This window comes from Bidens hawaiensis, unplaced genomic scaffold (assembly GCF_021521415.1).
Source record: "Bidens hawaiensis isolate Kalapana, Puna unplaced genomic scaffold, B.hawaiensis_p1.1 tig00001685_1, whole genome shotgun sequence".
NCBI lineage: Eukaryota > Viridiplantae > Streptophyta > Magnoliopsida > Asterales > Asteraceae > Bidens > Bidens hawaiensis.
Window position 1 is genome coordinate 294,859 of NW_027491095.1, and position 17,844 is coordinate 312,702.

Here is a 17,844-nt window from a genome sequence, read left to right on the forward strand (position 1 = left end):
ATCCATAATTACAAAGTCGATTAAACGCGTACCTTTTTATTCAATCTAACTTTATATAATGAATTAACACCAATAACTTACAAATACGTGTTGACGTAGGTTCCAACATATAAAGACCTTTGAATATACAATTCTAAATAAATTTAGGGGTTGTTTGGTAGTCTTTTAATGATTCTAATAAGAGACTACATCTGAATCGATCAGTTTATGGTTAAGTTTCAGAGAGCATGAATGATTTAAAACAAGATTTTCTAATAACCCCTTGATGTATTTATCAATTTCTTAAGTAATATATGAAAAAAATCATGATAGTAAGTTGTAATTTGAACAACTTATAACGGGACTCATTCTAAATATAAGGAATGTAGAAGTAAAAATTTGGTGACAACTATTGGTGTTGTGGATAATACATATAACACTAACGATGATTGAAGATGAGGAGTTTAATTATAAACATACGTGATAGTTTGAAAATAGATGCTTGTATTTTTATTTATTTTTTTAAGTTTTTAATTCTTTTGAAAGTAATATGATGTATTCAATTATCATTTATGTTAACACATGTGTATGCTTGACTTAATGTCCCTCGGAGCCTTTTTTTTTACCAATTAGAACATGTTATTAGAAAACTCATGTAACTCGTCAATAATACGTACTCTAAATAATTATATGTTTTTATAGGATTTGACAAAACATACGCATTTAAACATGATCTGAATTGCAACTTCTATAACACAAAACTAAGGTAATAAAGTTGTATACATCAAAATCAAGTGTTTTTGTTCTTATTAAAGTTCATAAAGTATTAAAGTTGCACCTCAACCAATCCAAAGAAAAAGAAAAAAAAAATCATATTTAATTCAAAGACATTTGAGGGATTTAGTGTGTGATATCTCGTTTATTGTCTTTAGGAATTTGTCATGATGAAAATAATCTGACAGAAAATGACACCTTAAAAACTGAACTTTAAAAATAAATCTATTAGGTGGTGATGATAACGTTTTATATTTCCTTATATTTTGTATGTGTGTATGGAAGAGACTCTTTTAATTTTTTAATTTATATGTCAAGCTAATGAATTGAAAGTTGTCATGTGTGCCAGAAGTAAAATTTAATCTTATGCGATAAATGACATAAAACAATTAAAATATGACACATCGTCATATTGAGTACAATTCGAAGATTTTTTATTTATTAATCACATTACTTTGACGGTGTCTTCTGTTAAGTTTTACATAAAATCTTGAAATAGTCCAAACTGACGAATCGTCTTCGTCGTCACCTACATGCATAATGAGGAACGGATGCAATAACATCAAACTCTTCTAGCAAGTAAGAAATATTAAATAAAATGTTTTTTGATTTAAGGATGTTGTAATTCTAGTACATATTGATTTTTGATTGTTTTAGACACCAAGACCAATGGAAATCAGCTTGGGTTGTAAGTTGTAACGTGTAAGGTATTTACATAGCTACAATGAAGAGTATCGGTGTTCTCAAAAGTCAAATCCTTTGTTTACTAGTTACTACACTTAAAACTAATTTTGGAACTAATATACTTTTCAACTTTATTATCCTTTTTTTTAACTACACATAACCCTCTTCAAAAATCCATCTAATTCCTACTTTATGAGTTTCAAACCCCCATCAGTTTAGTGGAAATAGAAACCCGACACCAATAGGCCAAAAGGAGGAATTTCATATATCATATTGTGCTCTCTTTGCAACATGTTGATGCCTCACACACCGATATTATATTATTATCATTATGTGTATATTGTATCTTAAGGAAGGATGTGTTCCAAATTAACATGTAGAATTTCATATATCATATCGACATTTTGTGATCTATCAGTTTTTTACAAAAATTAAACACATGTAGAATTTTGTGGGTGAGATCTAATACAAATAAAATTAGCATACTAAACATACAAGTAAGTAGACGTTAGAGCATTCGCATCCTATCCGTCATTTTCTGTGAGTGAAGTTCTTATAATTTAGAAAGTGGTTAGTGTTGTGAGTTGATGGGAAAAAATGTAGTGAGTTTTATTATATATTTGAAAAGTTCTTATAACATCTTATAAATTTGTTTATATTCCTTAAAGTGGTTATGGGTGAATGAGAGAAAAAATGTAATGATAAATGTATAAAAAAATATTATGTAACTAAAATAGAAAAAGAAAATGCAGTGATTTTTAGTGTAATTATAGATCCAGATATAGGCGAAGGGATGTGAATGCTCTTATATTGTTACTTTACAGTTTCAAACTATAGTAATTACATTAAAAAAATGAAGTAGAATAATAATTATTTAGGTTAGAGTGTCGTTTGCATTTAATCATAAGTTCGTAACACATATTTAATATACTACTTATTTTAGTTGATTTTACGTTTTTATCAATTTGACTTTATTTAGATTTTTTAGGAGTTTTAAACATCAGCTAGTGTTATCTCGGTTTGTATGTCGGCTTTCATAACTTTGACACATACGATGAAGGACCCAGTCAACTTATCGGAATTCTATCCAATAAGTTTAATCGGGTCGTCAAATAAAGTGGTGTTGAAGGTGTTGGCGAATATGAAAATGGTTATTTGAAAACTTATATATGAGGAACAGTCAGCTTTCCTTTCCAACCAGTTGATAAGATAGAGGCCTCTTATGCTCAATGAAGAGGAGGGCTTAGCTATAAAAAACAGATAAAAGAGGTATGTCTAATCTTATTATGGTGCTTTTGGTCTTTTGGAGGGTAAGGAATGATGACGTGTTAGGGAAGCCGATTAATCTTGATGCTTTAGTGGAAAACATAAAGGCTTTGGGGTATCTTTGGGTCCAACGAAATAAGGAAATAATGTGGAAGAAGTGGCAGGGTTTTAACGCGTAAGGGTCTCAGTTTGATTGGGGGGATTAATTATATTTGGTGATGTTGTTTTGTCTTGCAAATACCATCAGATGGATTGCACCTAATTGATTATTATCTTGCTATACCGTTTCTTGGTTAATAAAAATTTTTATTCATGGTTAGCTTAAAAGAAAGTTCTTTTATATGAATAAAACAACTTTATCAGACAAATAGATTCTTGATGACGAATACATTTTTTTAACCTAATTAGGCAATTTTATATTCCTTATTCACATGGCACATATCTGAATCAGTGAGCTTTTATGGTACTTGCAATTTATTTTGTTTGTAAATTAAATAATTAATTAATTATTTTGACTTTAAAACGACCATGCATTTCATTTATTTGGTTTTTGTGCGATTCGGTTCTTGTTGTTGAGCTCCATGCAATATGGTCGCCATGTGTCTTTAAGGCTAAGAGCGTTAGACTTCATGCGAATATATAGTCGTATACTTTAATTATTTAATTATATCAATTACATTCTCTTTATCATGTAGAATTCATCGAATAAATTCTTTTGTGATTTAATTTATAGAATAGTGATTTTTCAATGTATTTGACCACTAAAGAAAATTAGTCGTCTCTTAATCTCAAATCATTTATTTTTTCAGATAATGGTTGAAACTTTGAACGGGGTCAACGTCGGGATGACCATTTCGATTTTGAGAGGAATCAACGAGGAAAATGGATGATGCTGGACCGAGGAAAGTAAAAATTGCACCTATAATGTTTGTATCTTTTACTATGAAAGAAGAAATGGAGTTAATAATTTTAACAACTTGAGAGATGTTTAAAACCTTAATATAAACATGTTTATTCTAAGAATCTAGTAAGAATAATTAGTCATGGATAATAAATAGTTACGAATGAATTTTAAGCCAAATTAATTATGTTTAAAACTTAATAACGAGAAAATTAAATGATTAAGTTAAAAGCTTTCTGAAAGCAAAGTCTTAAGATGGTGGAATGACAACTTGGAAGCATTTAAAGTTTTTGATAAATGGCCTCAAAAGTGAATTTAAAGATTAAATATTATATTTTATATATACTTTATAACTTTCATTTCACAACCATTATTCTTTTATTAATGCAACATATAAGTAAGTATGTTATTATTAAAGTTAAAAACTATATTCATTTTTTAATAAATGTAATCATACCAGTCTCCATAAATCTCCTTCTAAATGATCAAACTAACACAATAACACACTATTCTCACAACATATATTAAAATGGAAATCGCGGTCAGGCCATCGCCATTAACCCGGCTAAACAACATCGTAGGCAAATCCCACATCGAAAAACACTTCAAACTAAACGAAAGAAAAACCACCTTCACAACCGAACTCCGAGCCGGCACCGCCACCTTCCTAACCATGGCTTACATCCTAGCCGTTAACGCGAGCATCCTCTCGGACTCAGGCGCCACTTGCTCCGTCTCAAATTGCATCCCATTCTACCCAGACCCTGCCATCACCTCCTCGAATTGCACCGGCCCTAATCTACACCTCATTATCCCCAATTCTTCATGCAAGTTCCCGCCAATAAACCCGGGTTATTCTGCATGCCTTGATAAAGTACGTAAAGACTTAATCGTTGCCACGGTTGCATCTTCGCTTATCGGGTGTGTTATTATGGGCACGTTTGCAAACTTACCTTTAGCTTTAGCACCCGGAATGGGAACGATTCGTGTACACGGTCGTCGGCTTCCACGGCTCGGGCAGCATCTCATACGAAAGCGCGCTAGCCGCGGTTTTCGTAGAAGGGATGTTGTTTCTTTTAATCTCAGCCGTTGGATTACGAGCTAAGCTCGCGAAATTAGTCCCGAAGCCGGTCCAGATTTCGTCCTCGGCTGGGATCGGCTTATTTTTAGCTTTCATCGGCTTGCAGAATAATGAAGGCATCGGCTTGATCGGCTACAGCTCCTCCACGCTTGTTACGTTAGCCGCTTGTCCAGAATCCTCACGCGTGTCACTCGCTCCGGTTATTGCTTTCCCTAACGGCACTGTTTCGATACTCCCCGGCGGCTCGGCTTCCGGGGAGATCATGTGTGTAGGTAACAGAATGGCGAGCCCCACGTTTTGGCTCGGCGTGGTCGGCTTCGTAATTATAGCTTATTGTTTGGTAAAGAATGTCAAAGGAGCAATGATTTACGGTATTTTATTTTTATTATTATTATTAAAGGTAAAGGATACTTTTATTTTACTTTATACCAATAAATCTAAACTACTTATTTGTTAGGTATTGTACTTGTAACGGCGGTTTCATGGTTTCGTAACACGCAAGTCACAACATTTCCGAAAACTCCGGCTGGTGACTTCGGTTACACGTACTTTAAACAAATAGTTGACGTTCATAAAATTCGATCAACTGCAGGGGCGTTAAGCTTTTCTGGCATCAATAAACCCGCTTTTTGGGAAGCATTGGTTACTTTTCTCTATGTTGACATTCTAGACACCACCGGAACACTATATTCCATGGCAAGATTCGCGGGATTCACCGATGAAAATGGCGATTTCGAAGGACAGTATTACGCAATGATGTCCGATGCTACGAGTATCGTGGTAGGATCGTTACTTGGTACGTCTCCGGTGACGACGTACATCGAGTCGTCAACTGGGATAAGAGAAGGTAAGTTAAACTCTTAAATGTGTGTAAATGATGGTGTAACTGTATGAGTCGTAGTTATAAGTGTACGTAGGGTTTTACAAGACAGTAATGAGTTATGTAACTATATTTACATAATTCTACCTCTAACATTTACTTATTTTTTTCTCTTTATTTGTTATTATTATTATTATTTTTTTCACATTGTTACCTCTAACATTCACTTATTACATTTTGTCTATTAAGGTGGGAGGACAGGCATGACGGCGTTAACAGTGGCAGGGTATTTTATGGTGGCGTTTTTCTTTACGCCATTGCTGGCATCAATTCCAGCATGGGCAGTTGGGCCGCCACTGATATTGGTAGGGGTGCTGATGATGAGATCTGTGGTGGAGATCGACTGGGAAGATATGCGGCAGGCGATACCAGCGTTCGTGACATTGATATTAATGCCATTAACATACTCGATAGCATATGGTTTGATTGGGGGTATTGGGACTTAGTGACTTACATGGTACTTAACTTGTGGGACTGGGTTGAGAGTGTTTTAAGTAAATATAAAATTCTAAAGGGGGCTGATAGTAGCGAATATGTAATTAATGGTAGTGCAACGGGGAATGATGTAACTAGTGAAAGTAATGTGATGGAAAGTAGGAAAGTGCTTGAGGTTTAACTTTGTTTAAAAAAATATTAGTTAACATATATTGATATTGATATTGATATTTTTATATATATATATATGCACAATTTGAATATTTTCTAAATTTTATAATGGGTTAATCATTTTGGAAAACTAAAATAATTCCTTAGTTACACGAGAATATATATACACACGCTAGTTTTTATCCCTCATATTCAATGGTTGTTTTATATTATTTGTTTCTAATATTTATTTATATTTTGATTTTTTATTTTTTATTGTATGAAAGTTAATAATATACTTATGGTTTGATGATAAATTGTTTCACAAATAAATGAGATGTTATAACCTAGTTTAAAAGCTATATGAGTTTGATTAGATCCAAGACCAGTTATTTTTTTTAATATAAAATTGGATTTTTGATTATAAATAATATATATATATATATATTTAAATAAATCATATATTATTTTTTAGTATATCCCTGTTTTATAGGATTTTTATATCAAATATTTGGTGAGATTAGTTTTTAATATAATGAGATGTTATAACCCGTTTAAGAAATTTATGGGTTTCATTAGAACCATACCCGTCAATTCGGGTCAAATGCATTAGAAGACTCCACTTAAAAATTAAGCAAATCATGACACGTAGAATTTTTGGGTCTTCGTTTATAGTATATACATATACTTTAATCAATAGCTATAATATATTGAATGTAACAACGTGAAAATTTCGAGTTCAAAATGCCAATTTTCCAAAGTCTAGGGACTGAAATGGCCAAATTCCAAAGTTGAGGGTTAAAAATGAAAAATTCTGTTTTCTTCACCCATAGCGGTACGCGCCCGTGTCAAAAGAAACACCCATTGCGGTACGCGATGGGGTGTCTGACAAGGTGTGACACGTGGCACACGGTGGCAACGTCTGCCGCCACGTGTAGCCACGTGGAGCGGCGCCTGCCACGTGTCAACACGTGGCAGGTCTAATATGTGACTGGCCAGGCCTACATCGCGGTACGCGACGGGCCAGCCAAAGGACACATCTCAGTACGCGATGGGATCCAAAATTTTGCCTATAAATAGCGACCATGGGCATCTCAAATCTGCACACCAAATCTGCTCTCACATCTCACTACTCTCTCTCTAGAAATACCTCGATAAGCGTGCCATATTTCATCGTAAAGCGTGTCCCGAACCTTCATTTTGTGTACCAACGTTTTCTTGAAGTTTGTGCCACTCTCCACCCACATACGATCAAAGGTGTTGTTGTAATGGCGAAGAATCTCGTAAAGCGTGTCGACGAGTGTTGAAGCTTGACGTTATTATTTGACGATCGAGAAAGAAGCGTCGTGCGAATGCTGCTCGAGTCCCTAGGGTTTCTATACGCCATTAAGGTTAGGCGCAATAATGAATTCAATATAATATAATATTATATTAAAGGCTTAAGCCCTAGGTCGAGGTTATACTCGATACCTCGATAAAAGAAAAGAAAACATAACAAAGAAATGAATGAAAAAATGAATATTGAATATTTTGGTTACATATATATGTGTGTAAGTATATGTGATCATATTATTTGTTATGAAAATGTTATTTAATGAATAATGAGTATTCTTAAATAATAAAAGAAAATGATTACGTTTCTTGGAGAAGAAGAAACGTCGGGTTTTTAAATATAAACAAAAGGTTTATAACTTACTTTTAAACTAAAGGTTTTCAAGTAAACAAGAATTGAACTAAAGGTTCAATCGAGGATTGAGATATAAATAAGACTAAAGGTCTTAAGCCGGATCGTGTATCCGACTAACAAATCTTTATACTCGTACTATAGGTGCGAGATAAAGAATGGAAAGACCCTTGGACGGTGAGTGAAGCCGATCCTAAAGAGATAAGGTGAATACGCCCCCAAACTTTTACTTGTTTTAAAATGAGTCAACTTATTTTTATGAAATTGTTTACAAGGAACTATGTGTTCCTAAAACCGTTATAAATAAAAGGGTATGAACCTAGCCCTCAGGCTGTGGTATACGTATGTCTGGATCCTTACATAGGTGGTGCTATGCGATGTATGGGCATGATCGCACCACCCTTGGTCGTAGGATGCTCTCCTGCAGGGAGTACGACCGTTGTGTATATTTACGGGTACTTAACTAAGTCGAACGCTGCGGTGTTTGCTGAGGTGACCTAGAGTAGAGGCTCGTATTTATAATGTGTTATTTGACTTTGTTATTCCTAAGCCACGTTGGGCCGAGGCAGGCGTAGTCTCGAGGGGTAATAAAGTAAAAGAAATATTTTTGCGTCAGCGTGTTCACCAGCATTCGTTGCTGACGTATTTTCTACATTTTGCAGGTGAACAATGATAGCGCTTGGAATGACGAAGTGCTACTAATATCCGATGGCTCGGATTTATTTTGTATAAGTTTAATATGGTGGTTTGTAAACATAAACAAATAATATTTTTGTAACAACTTAAACGGGTATTTTATAATTCCCCGTCTTTTGAATGTATATATAAATTACACTTTTGATCCTTAAAATTTTATAAGTCTTCCGCAAATTAACGCAACTCTGATTTATTTACAACTACGATACCAACTTGTTGGTCACACTCCTAGGCCCTAGATGAGGGTGTGACATTGAAGTTTTTAAACTTTCTAAAAATACATAATAATGTCATTTTTAAAGGAAATTAAAGTATTTAAATTTGTATAAAAATGCACTTCCTTGTTTAATTAGTAATAATAAGATATAAAGTTTTTAAGTAAATTATGGTTTTTGTCCATATCATATAACCAAAGTGCACATATATTATCCAATTTATCATATATCATTCGACAGTCTAAACACAAAAAAATTGTTCTTTAAATAAATCTTTTCTTCTCTTTTTCACAATATATTTATGCATGATATTTGAATATGCGATTATCATTTGTATCAAAATTTTATTTAATTAAATCCATTATTAATATTTCTGTTTCTTCTGACAACTTCTAAGTTTTTAAACCCTAATTCTTGAATTGTGTTTGTGTCCCTTTTGTGTTGCATGGTTTAAGCCGTATCGTTACAAACTCCTTGATTTGTGTTTAACTATGTATCTATAGATAGTAAAATGTCACTTATATTCTTAATGTTTTAAGATATCATGTATATCTAATGAAAATTTTATCTATTAAAGTATCAATTAAATTTATGACAACTTTAAACAATAAAGATAACTAAATGAGGTAAAGTTTTAATAAATTATAGTTGTTAATGTTTTAAAATAATAAAAATACTATTTAAAGAAAACAAAAGAAGAGATATATAAAATGCTTTTGGGCCTGGAGAGTACGATTTGGTAAACAAATTCAAGTATTTGTGGCTTGTATTGATTCTTCCTAACAAAACACGTGCTAGTAACATGAATTACAAGAAATCACTTCTTAAAGATAATAATCAATTAAATCATCAGTGCAATTATTTGAATAAAATAAATGTGAGGAGTGAACTCTGCAAGTGGTGTCATCTTTAAAATCGAGTATCGTTTCTGTAAAGTCGTTTATTTTCTACAATTCTACTTCTTTTGAGTTTAGGCCTTTAATAGAACCAGATACACTTTTTCTTATTCCCCAAAAACGTTATTTTATGTAGGCATATGAAAATTTAATAAGACACGAAAGTAACATAACATAAAAGTTATGGGTTTAGATTTTGTGTGAACGGGACGGTTCATTTTCATGTTGAGCTAAACGGATCAACCTAGCAGGCTTATGTATTGAACTGCTGGTCCAGTTATTTATTCTCTTCTAAGAATTTGATTTACGTCATGACTTCAAGTATTATATAAAAAATCATATATATACTTGGGTAAATAGGTCGTGTTTCAGTCAACTTTTGTATATTTATGTTGTTTAGATTCATGCGTTTGTATGTGAAGAGGTAGGTCCCAGCAGAGCCTAGTTGGACCCGCAAGACTCACCTTGAAGAGGGACGTCTGCGCAGAAACCAACTGGATCCGCAGGACCAACCATGCTCAGAGACGTGACGTCCTTACGCGCAGTACGCAAGCTGGTCCCGCAGGAAATGCCTCCCGATGGTGAAGGACTCCGCCTGTCCCCGCAGCCTCGGATACAAGCCATCAGGGAAGGCCACCCGCGCAGCAGGGCTACACGCACAAGGCACTTAGCTCTCAATCACTCAGTGTCACCTAAAGGAATGAGCGAAGCCGGGAACTATCCCGCACAAGGGCGGGAGGGGGAATACTCCCGCCCAAATAAGCCAGTCCGTACGATACAGGAAGATCTTCTGTACTGTACCTGACGAGGTATGGGAAAAAGATCTGACTAAAGATACGACAGCTTATTGACAACAGTATGGCGAGCAGCATGCTCCTGCACTGTATGTCACTATTAGCCGCTGCCTACTCACCAACTACTGCCATACCACGTGCGTAGCCGTCAGTTGGTGGAACAGGAATAGTATACAGCAGGCCTGGTCGCTATCAGCCGCTACCTACCCACCAACTACCAGCAGGGCACGTGCGTAGGCTACTGTTGGTGGAACAGGAACACTGTTGCAGCCGGCCATACCTCCTTGGAAACCTACCTTCGGCTATAAATACCACAAATGGTATGACCATCTCATCTTATCATATCTTACTACATTATCATCATATTATACCTGATATCTGCTCTAGCAATCTCTTAATATACTTTTATATTTAAAGAGCAATCTAGTCTGATTCTCACGCCGGAGGGTGGTCACAAGGAGGAACCCCCCCCCCCCCCTTCTCAGTGACGAGCTCACGGTGTCTGTTTTGCAGGTTATCAGAAGAACCATCTTCCAAGGGTCTAACCCCTCGTGGGAAACATCTCTCCAACCCCCAGGTTACCAGTAATCTGTCTGGGGTCTGGTTAGTGTTTCTTCATTGGCGCCATCCGTGCATAAAGCTAGAACTTTATTTTCCTCCAGTTTTTTCAAACTTTCTACAAAAGATGGTTAGAGAAATTCCGGTAATCACAACCCCAGTTACTGGGGTGAATACCGGTAACACAGTTTTTACAAACACTACCCCGGTTACCCAAGCCGGGACAAGTGAAGTAAATTTTACGAACACTACCCCAGTTACTCAAGCTGGGGCAAGTGCAGTAAATGATCGCCTACTGGGATCCACTGATACCCAGCTTGAGAAACGAAGACTCCCCCGCCAAACTCTCGATGAAGTTAAGGCATGGGCGGAGGCACGACAAAAAGAATTCCAGGCTGAGTTGGACGAACGCTTGCGTTCCGTACAACAGGCCGACGAACTCGAATGCTGGGAGGATGACTCGGAGGAATCCGACTCCGACGCGAACCCTCGCCATAAGGCAAAAGGGAAGCGTAAGGAAATGGAATCCCAACCGAAAAGGCATTTTGGACAAGCCTTCAAACCAAAAAGCACAGGTGGAAGTCCACGAGACTTCTCCAAAACGTTCAGGCCAAACGTAGCAAATGCGGGAACGTCCAAATTTGCAAGGGCCATTGCGGAAACAATCGCCCCAATGAGTGCCAAACAAATGCCTAACATAGGCACATATGACGGTATATCTGATCCAGACGATCATTTGAACAGGTTCATAGCGGGGGCAACCGTCAGCAATTGGACGGAACCCACGTGGTGTTACATGTTCCAAATGACGCTTGTTGGGGCTGCTAGAGCTTGGTTTGATCGCCTACCGGTCAACCACATCTACGACTGGGCAGACTTCCAGCAGAAGTTTAGCCAACACTTCAGCCAGCAACGGAAGTATACCGAGGAGCAATGGACAATCCTCAAATACATACGAGAAGAAGATGAATCTCTGCCAAACTTCATCACTCGCTTCAACTCAAAGAAGCTAAGTTTGGGCAATATCAGCGAAGATCTTGTTCGCGCTGCCTTCATCCAGGGCGCGCATGACCCAGAGCTCATCCGCACCCTAACGGGTAAAGATGGCATGCCATCCACATGGGATGCCATCATGACAGCAGCAAAACGCTATGCGGAAACGGAGAAGCAACTGGGTAGAGATCTCCCACAGAGCACAAACCTCTACACCCAGAAGACGAGAGAAGACAACGTCCTCACCGCCCGACTAAATAAAAAGCGGAAGCAAGGCATTTGGCAGTCAAGGGTAAACTTTGACACCTCATCCGGCTTGCAACATCGATTGGGCGGAAGGGATAATGCACAGTCGCACCGGAACTCCAGATGGACGCCACTCAGCAAAAGCGTCACTGAGATATTCGCCACTGAAGAGCTCCCGTGGCCAAAGCCTCCAATAATCCGACATCGTCACGATGCTGATCGGAGCAAATACTGTGACTTTCACAAGACAAAAGGCCACAACACTGAAGAATGCACAGACGTAAAAGACATGGTCGAAGCATTTGTCAGAGATGGGACGCTCGCGCACCTCGTGGCGCAATAAAGGCTGAGCAGGCGGGTGCGTATAGAACCCCAGCTGGGGAAAACCCGAATCAAAATTCCGGCTTCAATATCGAGACTACATGCTGCGTAAAGAACGAGATCCCGAACCAGGTGCGTATCGGCTCGATGGCACTCCCATCCCAACAACATGGAAGGGAGCTCATTTACACAGTTTGCATGTAAATCAATTCCAATTTGTAAAGAAAAGGCCAAGAGCCACTTCTAATGGAAATGATTCTCTAAAAACATCGAAGCTGATGATTTTACATTTACTTTTCTGAACACTAATATGCCGGTTTTCACCGCATAATTACGTGAAGTCATTGCGTGGGAAGGCGGCCCTACCCGCACGAACCCAATAACGTGACAAACCTTCACGCAGGTCAGTTGAAGAGGAAAAAGTTCAGCACCCAAAAATGAAAGTGCCGGTCTATCCGCACCAATCATAACGAGGAAACTGAATAATAACCTATCAACAACCGCGCGTCGAACGGTTAAACTATGCAACACTGGTGACGGCATTCACATTACGTGAAGTCTTTGCGTGGGAAGGCGGTCCTACCCGCACGAACCCAATAACGTGACAAACCTTCACGCAGGTCAGTTGAAGGGGAAGAGTTCAATTATCCCATTAAATGAAAGTGCCGGTCTATCCGCATGAATCATTAAAGGAAACTGAACACTAACCTATTGACAACCGCGCGTCGAACGGTTCAAAACAAAATTCTTAAAAGGATGAGGAAAACCTACACGCAGGTCAGATAAAGGTAAAGTTTTGCCATCCTACTAAGTGCAAGTGACGGTTCTACCCGCACAATCACGAAAGAGGAAGCAAAACTTCACACCTATTATCAACCACGTTCAAAAGGTTAACTTATCCTCAAAGGATGAGGAAAACCTACACGCAGGTCAGATAAGGGTAAAGTTTTGCCATCCTACTAAGTGCAAGTGACGGTTCTACCCGCACAATCACGAAAGAGGAAGCAAAACTTCACACCTATTATCAACCACGTTCAAAGGTTAACTTATCCTCAAAAGGATGAGGAAAACCTACACGCAGGTCAGATAAGGGTAAAGTTTTGCCATCCTACTAAGCGCAAGTGACGGTTCTACCCGCACAATCACGAAAGAGGAAGCAAAACTTCACACCTATTATCAACCACGTTCAAAGGTTAACTTATCCTCAGAAAAGATGAGGAAAACCTACACGTAGGTCAGATGAAGGTTAAAGTTTAGCTATCCTACCAAGTGCAAGTGACGGTTCTACCCGCACAATCACGAAAGAGGAAGCAAAACTTTAACCCATTATCAACCACGTTCAACAGGTTAACTTATTCTAAACACTTGGAAAATTGCTAATTTAAACTAAATATGCAAGTCATAAGTTTATAAAGCAAGGAACCCAAAGAAGGAAATAACGATCTTATACGCAAAAAGATTAATATTTCACATGAATTATTACAAGAATGGCCGGGTAACTACCCGCCTACGAAAAGAAAATAAATACATCCGTACAAGACTATCCTAGCAATAGGAAGGGATCTTCGGATCAAGCCTCAGGGCCGCCTCCACTTGGACCCGCTCCATCAGAAGAACGGGGCGGTTCGAGGAAGGCTTTAAGGACGGCTAACCCATCATCAGCAGCAGCTACTTGGTTCACCTTCTCCACCACTGGATGCGGGAAGGCAGCATATTGATTTACTGCTTGGTCATATATGGCTTCAGTGTCAACATTTTACAAAGGGAAGTTGGAAGGCGGGAAGCCTTTCTCAACGAACCCTAGACCAAGCAAGAAGCCAGCCCGTTCCCCATCCTCGTGAGAAGCGTTGAGGGCTGCGCTCATAGCATCGTCGTAGGATGTCTCTGAGAAGACCCGATGCACAACCTACAAAGAAAATACAAGTGTCAAACACCTTTTCTATGTACAAAGGAAAGCGTGAAGACGTAAAGATAAAATACCTGAGGCAACGCTTCTCGAAGAAGCCATTCCTTGGCAACCAGGGCTTGGGTGCAGGCGCGTTCGGCTTCGCTTTTATTGAGGTTGGCAAGTTGCACTTCCTTTGCAGCAGCCTCTTCAACGCCCTTAAGCTTCCGCTCGGTGTGGTCAAGCACGCCCCTCTGGTCCAGGATCTCTTGGAGCTTCTTGGCATCTTCCATGGCCAAGGCATCATGAGCACGTTGGAGAGCCTCTAGTTGGGCCTTGAGCTCCTCGTTCTCCATGCGTAAAGGCTCAGCAACGGCTTCAGCCTTGGTAGCCCTCTCAGTCGCGTTCCTCGCAGTCTCCTTAGCCAGCCGAAGCTGTTCGTTAACAGCTTGGGCAGCCTTGGAGCGGGCCTCGAGTCGCGCTTGAACTTCAACCTCGAGGGCCTTGAAAGCCTTCTCCTTCTCCGCAGCAGCTGCGGTCAATCGTTGGTTCTCCTCCCGAAGAGCACGCGCCTGAGATACGTCCTTGGCGCGAGCTGCTTTCAACTTGTCGTTTTCACGACAAAGCAGCTCGACGCGCGGCTGCATCCGGGCCTGGAGAACCCGAAGCTCATTGGTTAGCCTACCCTCCTGGTAGCTAGCCATGGCTTCCCCCAACGCACCATGAGGAGCAGCGTGGCGAGCCCAGTCCACGCACTCCACAGGGGTACGAAGGGTTGTTCCTCGGCGTATGTTCCATCGAGGAACATACACTTCATTGGAATCCGACACTGCAAAAAACAAAAAAGCAGTTAGGAAAAAGATGATAAAAAAATTAAAAGTGAAAAAGGGCCAAAGGAACCCTACGCACCTGTAGGGTCTATAACAGGCCGATAACCGCCGAACCCATCACCTGAACCCAAAGGAAACCCATCCAAAAGGTCAGGCAGATGGGAAGGTGGCAAGGACTGGCGAGTACTCCCATGCGTACCTGATGGGCCGGCCATCGGTGCCGGTGGCGGGGGCATGGTGGCAGCCGCCGCAGTCGCTGCCGCAGAATCCGCAGCAATCGTAACCGCCGGCTCGGTGAAGGACGCCGTAAAAATCGCACTCACGGCCGGCGGTGGCGTAAACTCGGCTGGAACAGTCGGCTCAGAATGAGCAACTGAACCAGCGGGACCAGGCGCAGGTGCCTGGGTCGACGCCTCAGGTAGGCTGACCAAGCCTACCGTCATCGGCGGAGAGGTACTACTCGGTACTTCACCCTGGAATGCGTCAACATCCACGCCTGCACAAGAAGATAAGTGTTTAAATAAATTTAGTAAAATCTACAAAAAAGAATGTCTGTACTTACGGGTTTTCTTGAGCCTGAACGTACGGAGGGGCGGGGACAAGCCCGATGGGGCCGGTCTCTTGACGCCGGTCACCGTCGTCGTCATTGGTTCTCCGGAGGTAACAGTCGTAGCCTCCGGAGCAGTGGTCTTCTCACCACCAGGGTTCCCCGCCACCTCTTCACTATCTGACTCGGTGTCAGATAGAAGCACCGGATCAGCCGTGGAGGCCACCTTCTCCTTTCCCTTCCCTCCGGCAGCCTTCTTCTTCCGCACAAGGGGAGGACCATCTGCGGATTCCTCAGAAGAAGACAGGATGTAAGGATTTCCAGCAGCGGGTACAGCATTGAGGGGTTGAGGATAGAATATCGCCTTACCTGGCCGCCGGTGGCTCAGGATCTCTTGGCCCGGCAGATAGACCTCCACAAACCGATCCGCCGTTTGCTCCAGGATGGGCAACTCATTGTCGTCCAGAGCACGAGTGCCCACCCGCACGGGACCGTCAGCTTCCCGCGGGAACAGGAGCGACTCCAAATCATTCCCCTCTGAAAGAAAAGAAACAGTTAGAAGACAAACTAATATCAGCAAGAAAGACAAGACATACCATAAGGAATAGAGTTCAAACCATATTCGAGAAGGATGGGAAACCGAGACGCCTCCTTCCATACCCGGCTCATCCCCAGCAGCACCATCCCGGACTCCGCAAACCGGTAAACCGGAGATTGGACCCGGGATATCTTCGCGAACCATTCCGCCTCCTGGTAGCTGGAAGCGTGAAGGCTCGGAAGCGCTTGACCCTTCTTAAACTTCATGGCAATGGGGATGGCGCGGGCAGAGATGTAGAAGAACTCCCGCTTCCACGATCGGAGACTGCGCTCGGTCACGCAGATCTTCAAACCCTTAATACGGGTTGTCAGGGTGTACCACCCCTGGACGCACCTCCAAGTATAGAAGGTCATCAGGCGGTCCACGTAGGGCTCAATACCCAGAATCCGGCACACCCACTCGAAGTGCCGGACCTTGGCAATCGCCATCGGATGCACCTCGGTCAGGTGCACACCGTGCCTCTCCAGGACACGGTACACAAACTTTGTCAATGGAAACCTAAGGTTCCCATAGACAAAGAATGCAGCATATACCCCGATCTTGCCACTGGGGGCATCGTACACAGTCTGGTGGGATTCAGGAAACTCAGGCTCAAGAGACTCAAGCATGAACTTCCTGACGATGTACTGGTACTGATCGACAGGTAGAGCACACTGGCACTCGCCAGCAGTACTCCTATCGTCGGCTACAGCTTCAGCATCATGGGAAGACATTTTGCAGAAAGAAGAAAGTGATTTCGGGAAAATGCTTGCCTGAAAAGGGGAGTATTTGCCGGAAATCACTAAGAAGAAGAAGAAAGGTGAAAGTGTGGATTACAAAGAGGCCTCTCCCCCTTTATATACTAATCGCAATTAATGCGGTGAATTTAATGCGGAGGAGAGAGAAATCGAAGGTGCAATGAAACTATGACACGTGGCAAAAAGCAGGCTGGCAACAGCTGTTGAAAGGACGTGTGCCAGTAATTTCGCGGCCACGCGCCCGAAAAATCGCGCCCACGCGCCGTAAAAAGCGTCTGGAATGACCATATAATGTCACGTCACCATAACTTCCTGCACGTCCTGACAGTCAGAAGAAACTGTCGCACGACGTTTCAGAGGTTTGGACTGTTCCTATCTTTCCACCAACCTTTCGAATTTCAAAATTCAAAATTTAAAAAGTAAGCGGGAAAATACCCCCTTACCTTGGCGAACAAGTAACCGTAAGACGGATGCGGGTATAGTGTTAAGGCAAAACCCTTCACATACCTAGCACCCGCAGGGAATTGAAGCCAAGAAAACCTTGGCGAACAAGTAACCGTAAGACGGATGCGGGTACAGTGTTAAGGCAAAACCCTTCACATACCTAGCACCCGCAGGGAATTGAAGCCAAGTACCTCGGCAACCAAGTAACTATAAGACGGGTGCGGGTACAGTGTAAAGGCAAAACCCTTCA

At 40.6% G+C, this 17,844-nt stretch overlaps 1 pseudogene across 1 annotated transcript; it reads left to right on the forward strand.

Moving 5' to 3' along the window:
* The first annotated feature begins 4,071 nt into the window (after window positions 1-4,071).
* On the forward strand, window positions 4,072-6,181 carry LOC143590746 (adenine/guanine permease AZG1-like; annotated as a pseudogene). Its single transcript, XR_013145531.1, has 3 exons — window positions 4,072-5,056; window positions 5,143-5,532; window positions 5,755-6,181. The product of XR_013145531.1 is annotated as an adenine/guanine permease AZG1-like (transcript).
* Window positions 6,182-17,844: the final 11,663 nt, after the last annotated feature.